The 15,224-nt window shown below is 35.8% G+C and overlaps 2 protein-coding genes across 3 annotated transcripts in view; one reads left to right on the forward strand and one right to left on the reverse strand.

Annotated features, from left to right (window-relative positions):
• The window catches only part of IMMP2L (inner mitochondrial membrane peptidase subunit 2), a 405,869-nt gene that overhangs the window by 202,906 nt on the left and 187,739 nt on the right, over positions 1 to 15,224 (reverse strand). The gene's annotated exons all lie outside the window — the stretch shown is intronic.
• Positions 7,804 to 15,224, forward strand: part of LRRN3 (leucine rich repeat neuronal 3) — a 32,067-nt gene continuing 24,646 nt past the window's right edge. Inside the window, exon 1 of the mRNA XM_054632270.2 lies at positions 7,804 to 8,425. The gene's annotated coding sequence lies outside the window, so the exon portion shown is untranslated. The remainder of the gene's footprint in view (positions 8,426 to 15,224) is intronic.

A 15,224-nucleotide genomic window follows, 5' to 3' on the forward strand; every position in this document is an offset into this window, starting at 1 on the left:
CTCCTCCTCCGTGGTGGATTGAATTTCCAATTAAATTATTAACTCTTAATTATTTCTCAGTATCAAATGGTCCTGGTCCACACCAGGTAATTCTTGTAAGAAAGCAGATGTTAACTTTCTCTGAAAGTACCTATCCCTGTTATTTTATTTAAAAAATTCTTTATTTCATCTCTTTTATGATAATACTGATGAGAGTTAGAGGCTGAATGCACTCCCTTGGAAACACACCAGTTACATCATAAAGGAAATGATCAGTATAACTAAACACTGAAGATTTTATTTCTTGCTGCAGACATATACTAAAGGATAATGAATAGCAATGCTTTTAGTGTTCCTTGAGATGTGTTGAGAATTCTTACAATTCAATAGTAGAAAGTAAACATAGCTTCTACAGTATTGAAATAACACAAATATTCTGAAATATTAAAAATTGATATTTCTTAGCCAAGGCAAATGAGTCCCGATATCTCTTTGTAATCTAATTTATTTTGCTTCACCCAGAAGTATTCAACTAAGTCAAGACAAGGCCTTGTCAGCTTTACCAAGCTGTCATTTTCCCATGCTTTTAACAGTCAAGGAGTTACTGCAAAAAATCTACAGGGACGGGATGATTATTAACTGTGCACACAAACACACACATAAATCCCTTTGAGGCATATTAGCTTTAAAAGTAAACTTTTGTCACCCAAAATAGCTCATGAAATATGCCACATATATTACAAATAATTATTCATCAGACATATCAGACAGTAATAACTGATGTCTTAAGTTTCTTAATTTCAAAATATGGCATTAACACACACACAAAACATTGAGGAAATTATTTTCTATAGCATGAGTTTTGTTGTCACATGGGTTTCAAGGGCTTTGTAGCCCTTGAAAATGGGAATTTTCACCTTTGTCATCAATTTTCTATCCTGTTTGGCAAAAAAATTATATGATAAACTAATGATTATATGATAAATATATGATAAACTAATCCATACAGTAGAACATGATGAATAAGAACACTTATTAGGCAGAAACCTAATTTCCATACTCATCTCTGGTAGTCTTCTGGATTTCTACATTTCTCTGACACTTTGAACTTATTTGTGAACAATTCTGAACTTCAAGGACACTTTGAAATCAGTTCCAAGTTATTTAAATATTTATACTTTAAACATGTCAAACCAGATTCATCTTGCTATACTAAGGCAACATTTTTGACTCTGAGCATATCAACTGAGCATACATAATTGGTAATAGAGGGGTAATTAATTCAATTGTTGCTTAATACAAGTGTTTGGTCAGCACAGAATATATGTTCTATTCATGTAGGGAAAATATGCTGGCCCAACTATAATATATGTATAAATATGGTTTGGTGTGTATTTGCAGTCAGGTCTTGCATTTCATCGAGAATTTTGCCAAAACAGACTCACTTTCCAAGCAAAGGTTTGATCAGCTGTTGAATGCAGAGCCATCCTTGCAGCCTTTTTTTATCCAAAAACATGGATAGGGATTTCTTTCTACTTTGATCTCACACCATGTTTTGTTTTAGGAATTGAAAATCAGGACTCATATTTGTGGCTACCGAAATGGTGCACCAGATTTTTCAACTGTCCTTACAATAGAGGCATACAAAGAACAGGAAGTAACAAGTTCTGCTTTCCCTGCCTAATTTATTAATATTTTCACGTTGCTTTTTGTAGGAACAAAACAATCGAAATGCATACATATATAGACAGATCTGTCAAATAGATAGAGATATCTACACTTTCATAAGCATATATAGATAGCTACATTTTCATAAGCATGTAATACAATATACTGTATTCCTTAAAGATGCAGTGGTTTTATGCCTCTTTTGTTTCCTTTACCTCTTTCTCAGTGCTATAATGCAATCCTGTGTCTGAGCACCAGACTTCAAATGAGAGATCTATTCAAAACATGCACAGACAAAATAAGTGGTTTCCTTAGTAATGGAAACTATGTGAAAGCCTCTGAAACAACTCCTCCTCCAGTAAGTTGTGGTGTACATGATCCTTTCTACCCCAGCTTATTGATTTAAAGATAGCTTTACATTTAAATAAAAATATTTAATATGTACAGTTTTTAGAAGTGAAACTAGAGATGAGAGGGAAGACATTTACTGCATTCCTAGTTACATTGTTTGAGTTTTTATCAGTATGGATGTTCTATGTTAGAATGACCATTTAATTAATTTTCTAGATCTGCAAGTTGAAAAAAAAATGAAATTTTCTAACTAAACTCTAAGGGCTTCACTTAGGTACCCATTACACTCCCACAGTTTAGTGTACTTTATTCAAATTAACATTAGGTAACCATATTCTAAGCACACACTGCACTTCATTGTGCTCTTTCTTGTCATCACCACGACAAATCATGCTGTTAATGGCATGGGAAAATAACTGATACCTCTCTCAGTCTCAGAGTAAAAGTAACTAAAAGCAAAATGACATTTTAGTTCTAATATTTAGCTTTGTGACTCTAAAGTTTTCTAAATCACCCATACAGCTCATGTGCAAATAGTTATGAAAAGTAGATCATTTAGAATTTCTATTGTTATCCACCCATTTTAATATTAAACCACAATAAAATGCAACAAGAATAGTTTGTTTAGTTTCATCAAAAAAGTTAAGAAATTCAAGTCTGAAGATCTGCCCTTGAGAAACACACACTATATAGATCACATTTATCGCCACAAATGTGGCATTATCAGGGAAGGTGGTTAAATTTAAAATAATTTTACTGGGAGAAGGAGGTTCCCTTTCACTGATCACATACTATTTGCCACACCACACAGTGTCAACACAAAAAGTACAAATATGTTTCAGATAAAATATCAGTTTATGTTTCACAGAAAGGCAAAAAGATATGAGCAAAGAAAAGGAAAATGGCTTCTCTATAAAGAGAGAAATTTCCAGACCTATCACCATCCAATCACAATAAATTGACAGCAAGACGGAAATTTTAGGCCTTACATTCAAATCATTACTGCCGTTATTTTCTTCCTCAGCCTGAGATACAGATTAGCTCCAAGAGCTATGACACTAACTGCTATATTCCATGCACATTCTGGGTCCCACAAATGAGGATCACAAACAATCAGATCCTTCAGAAATCTACAAGGGTATCTCAGTCCTAAAGATCCACCACAGAGAAGATCGCAGTAAGTTATAAACAATTAACGAAGGCTACAAAACCTGAGATGTCACCACAAGACAAACTTTGTGAGATGAAATCAATTTTTAAACATATACACTGAGCTTGAAAATTGCTTTACAGATATTTCATCAGCCTTATCCAGCTGCATATAAAGATTCTCTAGCTGCTTTTTACTACTGTGTCTTCATTAAGAATCCCATGTGACGCAGCAAGGTTGTGGTTGCTATGCATGACTCACTTCCAGCCTTCTGCAGATACTGGTATGCCAGGGATTCTTGCCTATTAGAATAGGGTCAAGGATGAAAATTAGAACTCAGATATCCCCCTGTGTTGGACCCAGTAGGGATAAAACTTGTTAAGATTTTTCAGACCTCAAGCCACTCCTGCAGAAAGCTGACTATGGCCCTGGGACCTATAATGAGGAAAGAGACTATAGCTTTTGCCTGGGATCTCATACTTCTTGTTTCATAGAAAACAGTTGCTACATGAACAGGAAAGTTTTCTGGAATAGGAAATATCTTCCTGATCACCAAGATCAGCTCCTCACCCCCGCTTTCATTCAACCCCATCACACATGACTGAATTTGCCTGTAGTATAAGGCTCTTTACTATGCAGTTCCAGATTTTGCCCAGTCATATAGCATCTACTACCTACATGGCATTTAAAGAAGTACCTGGGGCTTTGTGCATAAGTGAATTTTTCCTTATGTGAAATTCTTTACAGATTTGTTTCCATCCACTTTTGGTCTATCGTATCAACACGGACTCTCAGATCTGATAAAAGAAATTTCATAGTAGGTTAAGTAATCTGATACAGCATTTTTCATTACGAAGTGCAACTCTAGAAATTTGAATTCATTGTTGGCAACAAGCCTTTCATCTTCAAAAAAGACAAAGAACAAGAGCCAGAAATGTTTCTTCTGTTTATCACTGAAAAAAATGATTCTATTTTGGAGAGATATATATTAATAAAAATTAGTCTGTATGGGAGCATAGCCCTTTTAGGAAAACATCAATAGTCTTGCCATGGCAATGCAAGGTTGTCAAATGCACATGACGATGTCAGATTGATAACATTGGACTGAAAACCCTGGCAGAACAGGGTTATATGAAGTGGTGGTCTTCCAGGCAAATCATACAATGACAACCAGCTATAATTTGTAAGTCAATTAATAAATTAACTGATGACACGACAACACAGATTTCTTTGAAACTGACCTTCACTCAGAAAAAAATACTCCACAACCCACATGGAAGTTATAAAAAGGCATGCTTTGCAGAACTTGTGAGAATTAATCTGTCAAACAAAACCCCACCAGCTCACCTCTTTTTTACTCAATGGGCTACAAGAAGAAAGTGATAAAAGCCACAACTGAGCCTCTTCCTTGTAGTCATGGTGCCTCAGAAACCAGGATAGGAGCATATGTAGACATAAGCGATAAAGCTATTCCAAAAGTGTTGTCTCTTTTACACATGGGCATAATCTGTATGAATACACACTTCAAAAAATAATTTCCAATTTCTGATATAAAGCGTGTCATCTTAGAATTTAAATCAAATAGTTGTGGTATTTTTACTGTAACTGCATAGTTTTTATGACAGTTTTTAACTACACTTGCTGCATTCTAAACAGAGCTGTGTTCTCACAGACTGAAAACACTAGAAATGGTCATGGGTAATCCTGAACCAGAAAAAAAGGATATGGAAGCCCAAGGATGCTCTGCCTTTCTACATAATGAAAAAGGAGAAGAAGTTTTGAAATCATTTTCCAATTTTGAGAAAAATGCAGACACAGAATCATTGTATTTAAATAACTAAGGGATTTATGGATTGTGTTTATTGTCCATTAAAAACAAATAATTACTTAGTTTATTTAACGTGAACTCAGTAATCAGATAAAATGTATGCTAAATAAATTGCTGGAGTTAGTCTGCATTAATTTCATTGTCTCTCTATCAGTCTGAGAGAATTTTTTTCTACCCTGTAACGTACTAAGCTATATATATGATTTTCATAAAATTGATTACATTGCTATTTTAAAACCATCAAGCATCACAGTGAAATCAGCAGAAAAATAACTTAATGAACTTTAATAAACATAATTGTTTTGGTTATAAAAGATACTTTTCTCCTGCAGATAGTTTTAAAAAAATATCCTTTAGCATTACCTAAATAATAAAATTCAATTACTTCACTTTTTTTTCCAAACAGAATTTTAGTATGATTTAATAACATTTTAACTAATATGTAAATGTATGCCTATCAAGGAAGTACTTTAATTGCACATATAGTCTATCATAAGAACTCACTTTCTTTATGCAAGTATACTTTAGTTGATTTAATTATCTAGCCCTCTAATTACACAGTCCATACCAATCAACCAAAATGAAGCACTTCTCTAATCTTAATTTCACATGTCAAATCACTGAATATGTTTTTGCATGATTCTCATGTTAATTAGAAAGCCAAATTTTGAATGAATGACAGCAAGTTCATGAGGAGGCCAGGGGCAAAACCCAAGAAATATTTCACATAGGGCAATGCTAGTCCCTATCTATTTACCTTTCTCCAGATCATCTGTTTCTCCACTGGATGAGATATGAAATCTAGGAGTTTTTAGTCATCTTTAAAGGAACATTTTCAACCTTGTCCAAACTTTTTGAAATATTCTTGTCTCTTAGTGCCCCCACAATCCCACCCCTCTATCACAGGTTAATATCTTTTGCGGGGGCGAGGTAGGAGAGGGCTGAGATCAAGACTGATTTCCATTTTTTTTGTGGGAGTTACCGTGGCAAGAGGTCTTACTCTTCTGGCTTTGGGTTGTGCTTACTTAAAACATCCTGAGCATTATCCCATCCAACACAGGACATTATGTTGTGCAGCAGGGAAAGCTTACAGGCTGACTTGGAAGTTTAAAATGGCTTGACTTTGCAGCTCATGGTGGTGAACATCACATACATCAGAGGCTCCTAGAGCCACCTCGTGGGGGCAAAGGAAAAACAAGGATTCACCAGTGAGCCCTGAGGCTAGGGAAAAATGATGTGACACCTTTCTGATCTTAATTTTCCCTGTCCCAACCTCAAGCAAGAAGACATGAGAGGTAACCAAAGATGGGTTTCCCCAACTTTTTCGTTATCTCTTTAACTCACATTAGAAAAAATTTGAATAGCCATAAAAAAGAATGAGAGAAAATAAAAAGACCACTTGGCCTAGAGTATCTCACTTATTTGCAGCTAATCAGTCACAAAAATGCTATTATTTCATCTATGAAACAGTCCCACTCTGTTGGATGAGTGAAAAACAAACAGCACACATCTTTGAAAAAATTTAACTCTTTGTTCACTGTAGCTAGCTTAAGTGCAGTAATCAAAAATTTGAGGCAGAAGGAAAAGACTGCCCTAATATAGCCACACTGTAAGTACCAGTGAGCCTAACAGGAGTAGTTTTGTAAAATTTGCCCTAACCAATTGTAACAACCTGAAATTTATTCAGAATTGTGGCATTCATTTAATTCAATTTTCATAAAAGGTGATTTTATGAAGAATAAAATTATTTTCTTACTAAATAAAAACAAAAATAACACAGTCCAAGATCTGATCCAAAGTGAATTGAGATGAAACTCAGTATTCATAGAATAGCAACTATTTTATTGTAAAATTTTGGTGCTATTGCTGTAGCAAAAATTACACTAATTCACACCATTTACTAATCTTCAGAAAATATTCATACTGTTATTAGACAAGATCGTGAGCCTTTCTTCAAAGCAGATGAGTGTGAAATGAGAACCGCATCTCACTTCAGTCCACTAGAGGGTGGCCTGACTTGCTCAGGGCTGGGGGACTGAATTCATGCAAGAGATCCAACATTTTCTTCTTTTTGACCTGTTGATAACCAATTCTTTGTGCTTCATTATTAATCATATCCTATTATAAAGTAATTTCTTTTATATTAACAGTATATATGATAAAAAACCTTTTCCTAACAACATCTATCTCATTTATTGTTCTATATACTTAGGAGAAGGGGTGATGATAATCAGAAATTATTCTACAGTTTTTAAAACCTTCATAGTTTGTATACCCTTTGGTCATAGACACAGAATAAATAGGGGAAAAATAAATCATTCATCAAAGAGGATAGCATAAAGGGAGAAAGAAGAAAGAAAGGGAAGGAAAGATATGGGCATCCTATTGTTTATATAATTGGATGGCCACAAAAGACAGACTCAAGCAGAGACAGATTGAGAAAAACTGACTTCTTATTTAACCAACCCCTTTCAGAGTTCATTTAGAAATTTTATTTCTCAGGAGGATGTATTACTGCTCTTACTTTCTACTGATAAGCCCAGGTAGTAAAATGTAATATTAAAAATTTGGAAGAGGAAGAATATGTTAAATCTTTTCCTATCTTAAGCTTAAAAAAAAAAAAAGGCACCAAAACTGGGGGCAAGGCACAGCACATTTTTCCTGAATGGTTTCATCATACAGTATCCTCTGAACTACAGCAGCCTTTGCAGAACTTCACTGATCTCTAATAAGTTCTTCTGAGTACAGATAACAGCCCTTAAAGGAAAAAAAAAAAATTAAATAAAAAAAGGGGGTGGGGGTAGAAAACGTGGCCCTCCCAATCTGTTGTGTAGACAGAAAGCATCCCCGCAGCTCCCGGAGATCGGAAGAGCTCTCAGGGCGCGTTCACAGGCCGGTGTGGTGCTCCCGTCCCCGAGCAGCAGCGGTGTCACGTACCAGGCATCTTCCCACGGCCACGCAGCCGCGCACTGCGCGCATCTGGGCGCGCCAGCCCCGCTCTCTCCGGGGAGCCCGCGGCTCCGCTATTAATGACCGCCCAGCAGCAGCACCGTGTCAGTGTGACAGCCCAGCGCCTCAGCCATGCACCGCTAACCACCATGGAAACAAGGAGAAATAAGAGCAGCTAGCGAGCTGCTCTCTCTCCCCCGCCTTCCTCTCTCCGCTGGATTGCGAGCCTCAGCCAGCCAGGCAGCAACAGCGCCTGGCAAACGCAAGGGATCTCAGCTGGCAGCACGGAGAGTCTCTCATGTTGTAGGATATCAATAGATACATCTCTGTATTATAGACTGTTAGACACACGCGTGCACACCGACTCACACCCACACGTACATGTGTGCTCGTCTATACAGACTCCGGCTTTAATACAAGTATGTCGCTACCTGAACTAAGGATTCAAAATTACTGAGATGCAAGAACTCCTCCAGCTCTGAAACAACTCTTATTATAGGGTAAGTTCCTCTTTATTTTCAATTTTATCCTGACTTTTATCTAAGTTCTAGACTCTTTCCCCTTTCCTCTTTTTGTAAAGTTATTTTATTAGTATATTTTCACATATTACTTCCTGAACAGAAATGCAAACGCAATATGCTCTTTATGCCAGAGATAATCTAAACATGCTTGCAATACTATTAGATCTGTGCATTTGTTAGCTTGAAAGAACATCAAAGGATAAAAAAAACATATAAAAGAAGAATGTTTCCACTGATGTTTCAGAGGCAATATTAAATTAAACGCTTGCTCTGTGTTTTGAAACCAATAAAACAAAATACAGGACAGCCTCCTTTCTTCTCACCAGTGCTAGGATTAAGGGAAATGCTGTTTATGTCAAGACCTAAAAACCACTGAGCAATGAGGCTGAATGAGCATATCACAAACAGTTATTGAATTTCTGCCAGGCTACATCTTAAGGATTGTGGCAAATGACTTCGCTTAAAAACATCCCCTTTCCAGTCAGAAGGGACACTGTGAATGTCTGATTACTGATGCAGCTGGAACTGATGTTAGGTAAAAAGGATCACATTAAGCAGAGGAGTTCTAATCTTCTTTGGTAATTAACAGAATCTCAGCAGGGTGTCTCTATTTACATGGAAGGAGAGTGTTTAAATCCATCACTATAAAAGCTTTGCCTGTTTTAGTATAGCAAGGCTCAGAACTGTTTGCCTTTGCTTTCCATGTCTTTGTTTTCACATGTCTAGCTGGAGTTTTTGCCCAGCACTGCTGATGAGAAAGAAAACCCAACACAGGGGGAAGGAGAAGGCAGCAAATGCAGGGGGCTAGAAAAATATCAGTGATTTTCTATTTAACCAATTTAATCAACTTAAAATTCCAGGCTAGCACTACAGTTGTCTAATGTGCTTGTTCTTATGCATGTGTATGTCATTTCTTCCATGCAGTACCAGAGTACCTCAGTATCCTTTAGATGAAAACACATTTGGTAAAGTGCATCAGCATGGATCTGTGATTCATGCATCAGTGAAAGAAAGAGATAGATTTTACTGTAAACCATGAAAAAGACAGGTTAGCTCTCTAATGCATGCTTCAAAGTGAAAAAAAATGCAATCTGCATCTTCCCATATGCTTTTGTTTGCTTTTTAGAGTACTACATCTGTATTAAAAACATCTCAGTATTTTGATTATTTCTCCTACCCCTTTTTCTCCCTTCAGCCCCCTCACTCCTGTAAACTCTGGAGAACATCATAAAGATTTTTTTCCTTTGCACCAATGTAATTATTTGCTTGTAATTTTAGAGCTACTGTGTTCTGAGAAACAAACTGTGAAAGAACCATCAACAGATAGCCACTGGCTTTAAGACTGTTACCTTTCCAAAAATGTCAGGAAATGGGTAGCTTAACAATACGTATGGTAAGAAGTCAATTAATTCAGGTGACCTTTGTAAATGGAGACAATAAAGCAGCTCTGACAATATGCCACGGCATTCGACATTCCCTCCGGAAAATGAATGAGCTTAAGAAGAGGTTTTCTTTTCAGAGTACAAAATGAAAGGTACTGAAGCATTAGCTCCTGCTATTGGCAAGCTTGCTTCCTCTATTTTAGGTGGTCTGTGAAACCTGTTTAAAGCAAGCTGACTTATTTTATTATATGAAACACAATCTCTGGTCTAATTAATTAAATATCCTGTTTTCATTCACACTGCATGTGCACAACAAGCATTTCCAGCTCTCGGTTTGGATTTTTACAAAATGTGCTATAAAATAAGCAGAGAAAACCTGATTCTGATCTCTTCATGCTATCTGCAAAGGACTACTCAGGAAACTTTTTCTACATGCCTCACTATCTTCTCAGCTATTCTGAATGTTTATCCTCAGTCATTTTTAACGTAGAAAATAAGTAAATATGAGTAACTTTACAGAAATGCATCTTGGGTTTTGCCACATATACTCTAATGTGCTACTTCAAAATATTATACAGATATGCCAAAGAGCTTCAGAAAAATGTGGCCATTTCAATCATATAGATGTACAGAAATCATGCTGTAGATGAAGCTTCTCTACACAGCATAGACATTCTTAACCAGCAAAGCAGGCAAAATGTGTGGTGACTGCATGTTGGCTAATACTCCCTCAAAGCTCCTGCAATAATGTTGTAGTGTCAGCCAACGACTGGCTGATGTTGTTATGGTAACCCCAAAGTCCCGTCTTTTAGGGTGGCAGCTCTGAGCATGACATCAGAGCATGCCTGCTTGGAGTACCCTGAAGTGGGTGAGTACTTCATTTTTGCACCTGAATTAGACCAGATCAACTAAGCAACGTTGCTAGCTGGAATGCAGACGAAAAAGATAATGTATAATCTTTGTTAAATTATCAAGACTGAGCAGCTTATGAAAATATTCACATCCTGCTTTTCACTTGTAATCACTTGGCATTTGTCAATAGAAAACAAAACTAAGTATTTGCAAGAGAGAGCAAACCATTTAGGAGTGTTGGAGCCACTTTCTTTGACTCTCACCCATAACCTTTATTGTATTAACAATGAAAAGCTAGCCAAAAGCTTTGCTGCTTGCTGACAATCACTCTTAATTAAAGTTAGACTGGTATTTAATAGCCAAGTTTTAGAGTATTAAAACAATAGAAGAAGACAAGCAGTAGAAAACAAAAAGACATATTCAAGACCAGCTCTGTCTTCAATTCAAAGAAAAGTCACCATAGAGAGAAAAAGTATACCTTTTTGAACTATATATAGATAGTTTTAGTGTTTCATGGTACGTTACTGGTTTAGTTAATTCATATGTCCTTTCTTTAGATAGTACCATTAAAAGCTGAAGGAAAACAAAACTCTTGAGAGAGACATTGTCAGAAACTACCTTAAAATACTCTTCCATGTCAAATTCCACAAACTCAACTTCATATCAAGAAGCAAAAACTGACAATGAAAAACCAATTTCACATGTAGCACTCAAGGAACAATTTTCTAAAGACAAAGGAATGGAGAGTTTCTAAAATTTTTCTGAAGATCAAAAATCAGACAGTCTCTAATTATTTTTTAACAGAATATGACTTCTACAAGCCTTCATACTACTTTAAAAGAATACTAATTCTCATTCTTACAACACAACAAGCAATTAAAATCATTTGCTTCACTGAAAGAAAATGCCAGTAGAATTTGAGAAGAAACAGTAGTGACAGATGTCATTAGAAAGGTCATTAAACACATTAGTATTAAGAGAAAAATCAATGCTTCTCATTAAAACTGTAATGTAACTGTAAAAAGGAATTATTGTGCCTTTTACTTATTCAACTGACCAGTCCACAAACTGTTAAAAGCCATTATTGTGAAATGGTGTAGTTCATAAAGAACTTATTTAAATCAACAGTATGACCTTCAGTGTTATACAAAAAATCCATAAATGATTTCATCAATTTTTCCTCAATAAAGTCATATCCTCAACTGAACTGAACTGATAAATGTTTATTAGCACAGCACATGGAGCTATATTCATCTGCACCAGAGAAAGATCCAATATGGATGTCAATAAGATTATTTTACATTGGGTTCTTCATGGAGTAGCTCAATATGGCGCCTTGTGAAAAAGAGTATTTTCATGAGGGCCAAATACGAACTACATTCACAATTTTCCTTGATCCAATTCTCTGCCAACAGGATTTCATATTCTTTATGCATGGAACATCAACTATAATACAAGCTACAGACATGCTCTCACCCCTAGAATTTACCAAACTGCTTACTTTTCTTCAAAGCAAAAACAAATGCAGACTTAAAACAAAGAGGAAGTTTCATTTTATAAACACAAATTTATACAGCATATTCTCAAAACCATTATCCTTCATTTAGAAATACTTCTTTTTCACAAAAGATTTTTATCTCAAGTCTCTTTCAGCTTGGCCACAAGCAGCAGTGGTCAAATTGAAAGGAAATAAGAAATAAGATCTCTGTATTCACATTATTTCTATTCAGTTGTTGTATTTCTGGAAATCATTAAAATATCTGCCCGAAATTTAATGGTAGTTTAACTCTACTGACCTCTGTAGTAGAGTAGAAAAGAATTTTGCCTCTTTTGTGCTCCCGGCTCCCACAGTCTCAGTCAAACTGGGAAATGCTTTTTGACAATACTGGCACAAAGGAAATCATTTAGCTTTTCTCTTTCCTGAATAAGCATCTGTACTTAGAGGTAAACACTGCAAAGAAAAATAAAATGGTACAGGGAATATTTTTTCAAAATGTCTGCTGATTATTAATATTACCCCAAGAGTCTTTTAATAGACATTTCTTGATATGCAAATAGCAACCAGTCTGCCAGGAAATACTTTAAATTCTCTATAACATTTTGCATAAAAAAGGTACAAGTCATAAGTTTAGCTGCACCAAAAACCCCTGGGAATCCAGTTACTAGTATGAAAAAAACAAGAAAAAAAACTTTTAATACAATTATATGTCTAGGGATCAGACAATTTCAGAAATTACCTATTTAATAAATTATGGAATAACCAAAAAAAAAACAAAACACCTGGGCTGTAATAGAACACACAATGAAGAGCAAAGTTGTGCATTGAGACATTTTTTTAAATTGACATAGTCCTATGCTATTATACCATCATCCTGGATAAGAAAAGATGATTCTCAAATTGTCTCTAAAAATGCAACATGATGGCAGACATTACTAGTGCTCTTCTAGTGTGGTGTTGAGAGGTTAAAGGAAACTGGGTTGGTTCCTTTTTTCATGGTGCTAAAATAAAAAGTAATTCTTATTTGAAATAGAATGAGCAAAATATACCAGATTTGGGAGGTATTTAAATAAGTACAATTATGGGCCTCATTCCCTGAATAAGGATCAATACAAATGTCTCCTACTTCAAAATAGTAGCGTATCTCTGCTGAAAACAGATATATATGTGTCATTATTTATATCATGTTTATGTGATTTATTCAGTACCTAAAGACCTAATAAAATTTTCCATCTTGACAGGAATAATTTTTATGTGAAGACAGAAACTCTTCTCAAAGATTTTAGCTAGTGTCACAGTAGCTATAAATAGAAAGACTAGAGAGACACATTTGTTTCTTCACCCCAAGCTCATTCCTGTTGCCAAGTTCTCTCAAGTCACTGAACTTCCTCTCCCCTCTGGAAAGCAGCTTTATCTAGAGGTCATGTCAAGCATCAGCAGTTTTTGCAGATGACACTTATCAGTAAGCTAATTCACCCCAGTGCAGTGCAGTGCAGCATTTCCACCAGAGTGCAGAACTACCTGCTGAGCTCCCCACCCCAGCTGGCTCCATGTTCCGTGCCATGGAAGGAGCTGAGAGCCAGGAGAGACCACACTGGTCAAGGCTCACATGGGAGCTGAGTCTTCCAGAAAAATCTCTTTTCTGTGTAACAGCTCCAAACCCACTACATAACACTAAACTGCTCTCTTTTGTGTGTTTCATACAGAAATCAAGCAGTGCTGTAAAAAATTCTTCCTCCCTCTGCACTGCAAAAGGATGTTCTGAAACAATTCAATCAATTTATGAAGTACAGTATTTTCTCTTCTCAAATTCTAAACAAATAAAAAAAAGCCTTTCAGTATGAAAACTCTAATTACAGCCAAGTGGTGCTTCATTACCACTGTAGCTTGAGGGACATTACCTGTACAACTCCTATTTCATATAATTTTATAACAAAGCAAAGTTACTTAGGTTATCCTCCTAAATATAACACTCTAAGATTATCCTAGATATTGTGTGTATTACAACATTTTGAATATATACTTCTTTTTTACACAAGATGCACCATGTTAACTTTCTGAAATGACAGCTGAGACTGTAGAGCCACTATTTCATCACACTCTCACAATGCAGTAATTTTACTTTTTGATTTTGGCCAGTTACTTGTTGGCAAGCCCAATACAAGGCTAAAATTCAACAGCACTCATGAGAAATTGAATGATTAATAATGATTATACCAGTTTATAGAGGTATCCTTATGAGGTGAGAGAAGACAAAATGAGGTAATTGCAAATATAATGATCTGTTAAGCTAGAAATGTTTGTCTGAATAGCAATTTCACCCAGCATGTATAATTCACATAACATATTCTTCTGAATGTTGCTTTGATATAGATTATCCAGTCATCAATATTTTGTCAGACAAACACACTTTCACTCATTTTATTTTTATTGTAAAATAAGAGACAAAAAGGATATTCAGCATCCTATTCCAGGGTTAGACTCCAAACTCTAAGCTCCAGAAAATAAGGACCCTGTCCTCCAACAGCAGCAGCCAAACTGCTGAGATCTTTCCTGGGCAGAAAGAAGAGCCAGTCAATCTGAGGAACTGCCCAGAAATATTTCTGCATTTCTCACTTCCTCCCAAGGATAATATGCATGTTTGAACACGCGTTATACAAACCCCACTCTCCCTCTGATAGGAAGCAATCACCTTGGATATTAGTGCATAGAGTCATTTTAATGAGGCTACTCAAGGCAATGCAGATGCAAGTGCATTCATTAGGCATTTAAATATTGCCTTCAGCAGGTATCATTTAACAGTAAACTGTAACTAGAATAGATAACTAAAATTATATACAATTTCAAAGATTTAAATGCTGAAATATTAAATTACCTTTAAATTGTCAAAATTGTTAAGAACATTTAGGATCTTTGGTCATTTCAGTTCAAGCAAAGTATACAGATTCACATATCTGGAATTTGCATATTGGAGGTCCTGGCCTTCTGCTCCATACAGAAATACCCTTTGCTCTTTTAAGGGTTGGAAAATCCATAAACTTGCTAA

This window comes from Agelaius phoeniceus, chromosome 5, assembly GCF_051311805.1.
Source record: "Agelaius phoeniceus isolate bAgePho1 chromosome 5, bAgePho1.hap1, whole genome shotgun sequence".
Classification (NCBI taxonomy): domain Eukaryota; kingdom Metazoa; phylum Chordata; class Aves; order Passeriformes; family Icteridae; genus Agelaius; species Agelaius phoeniceus.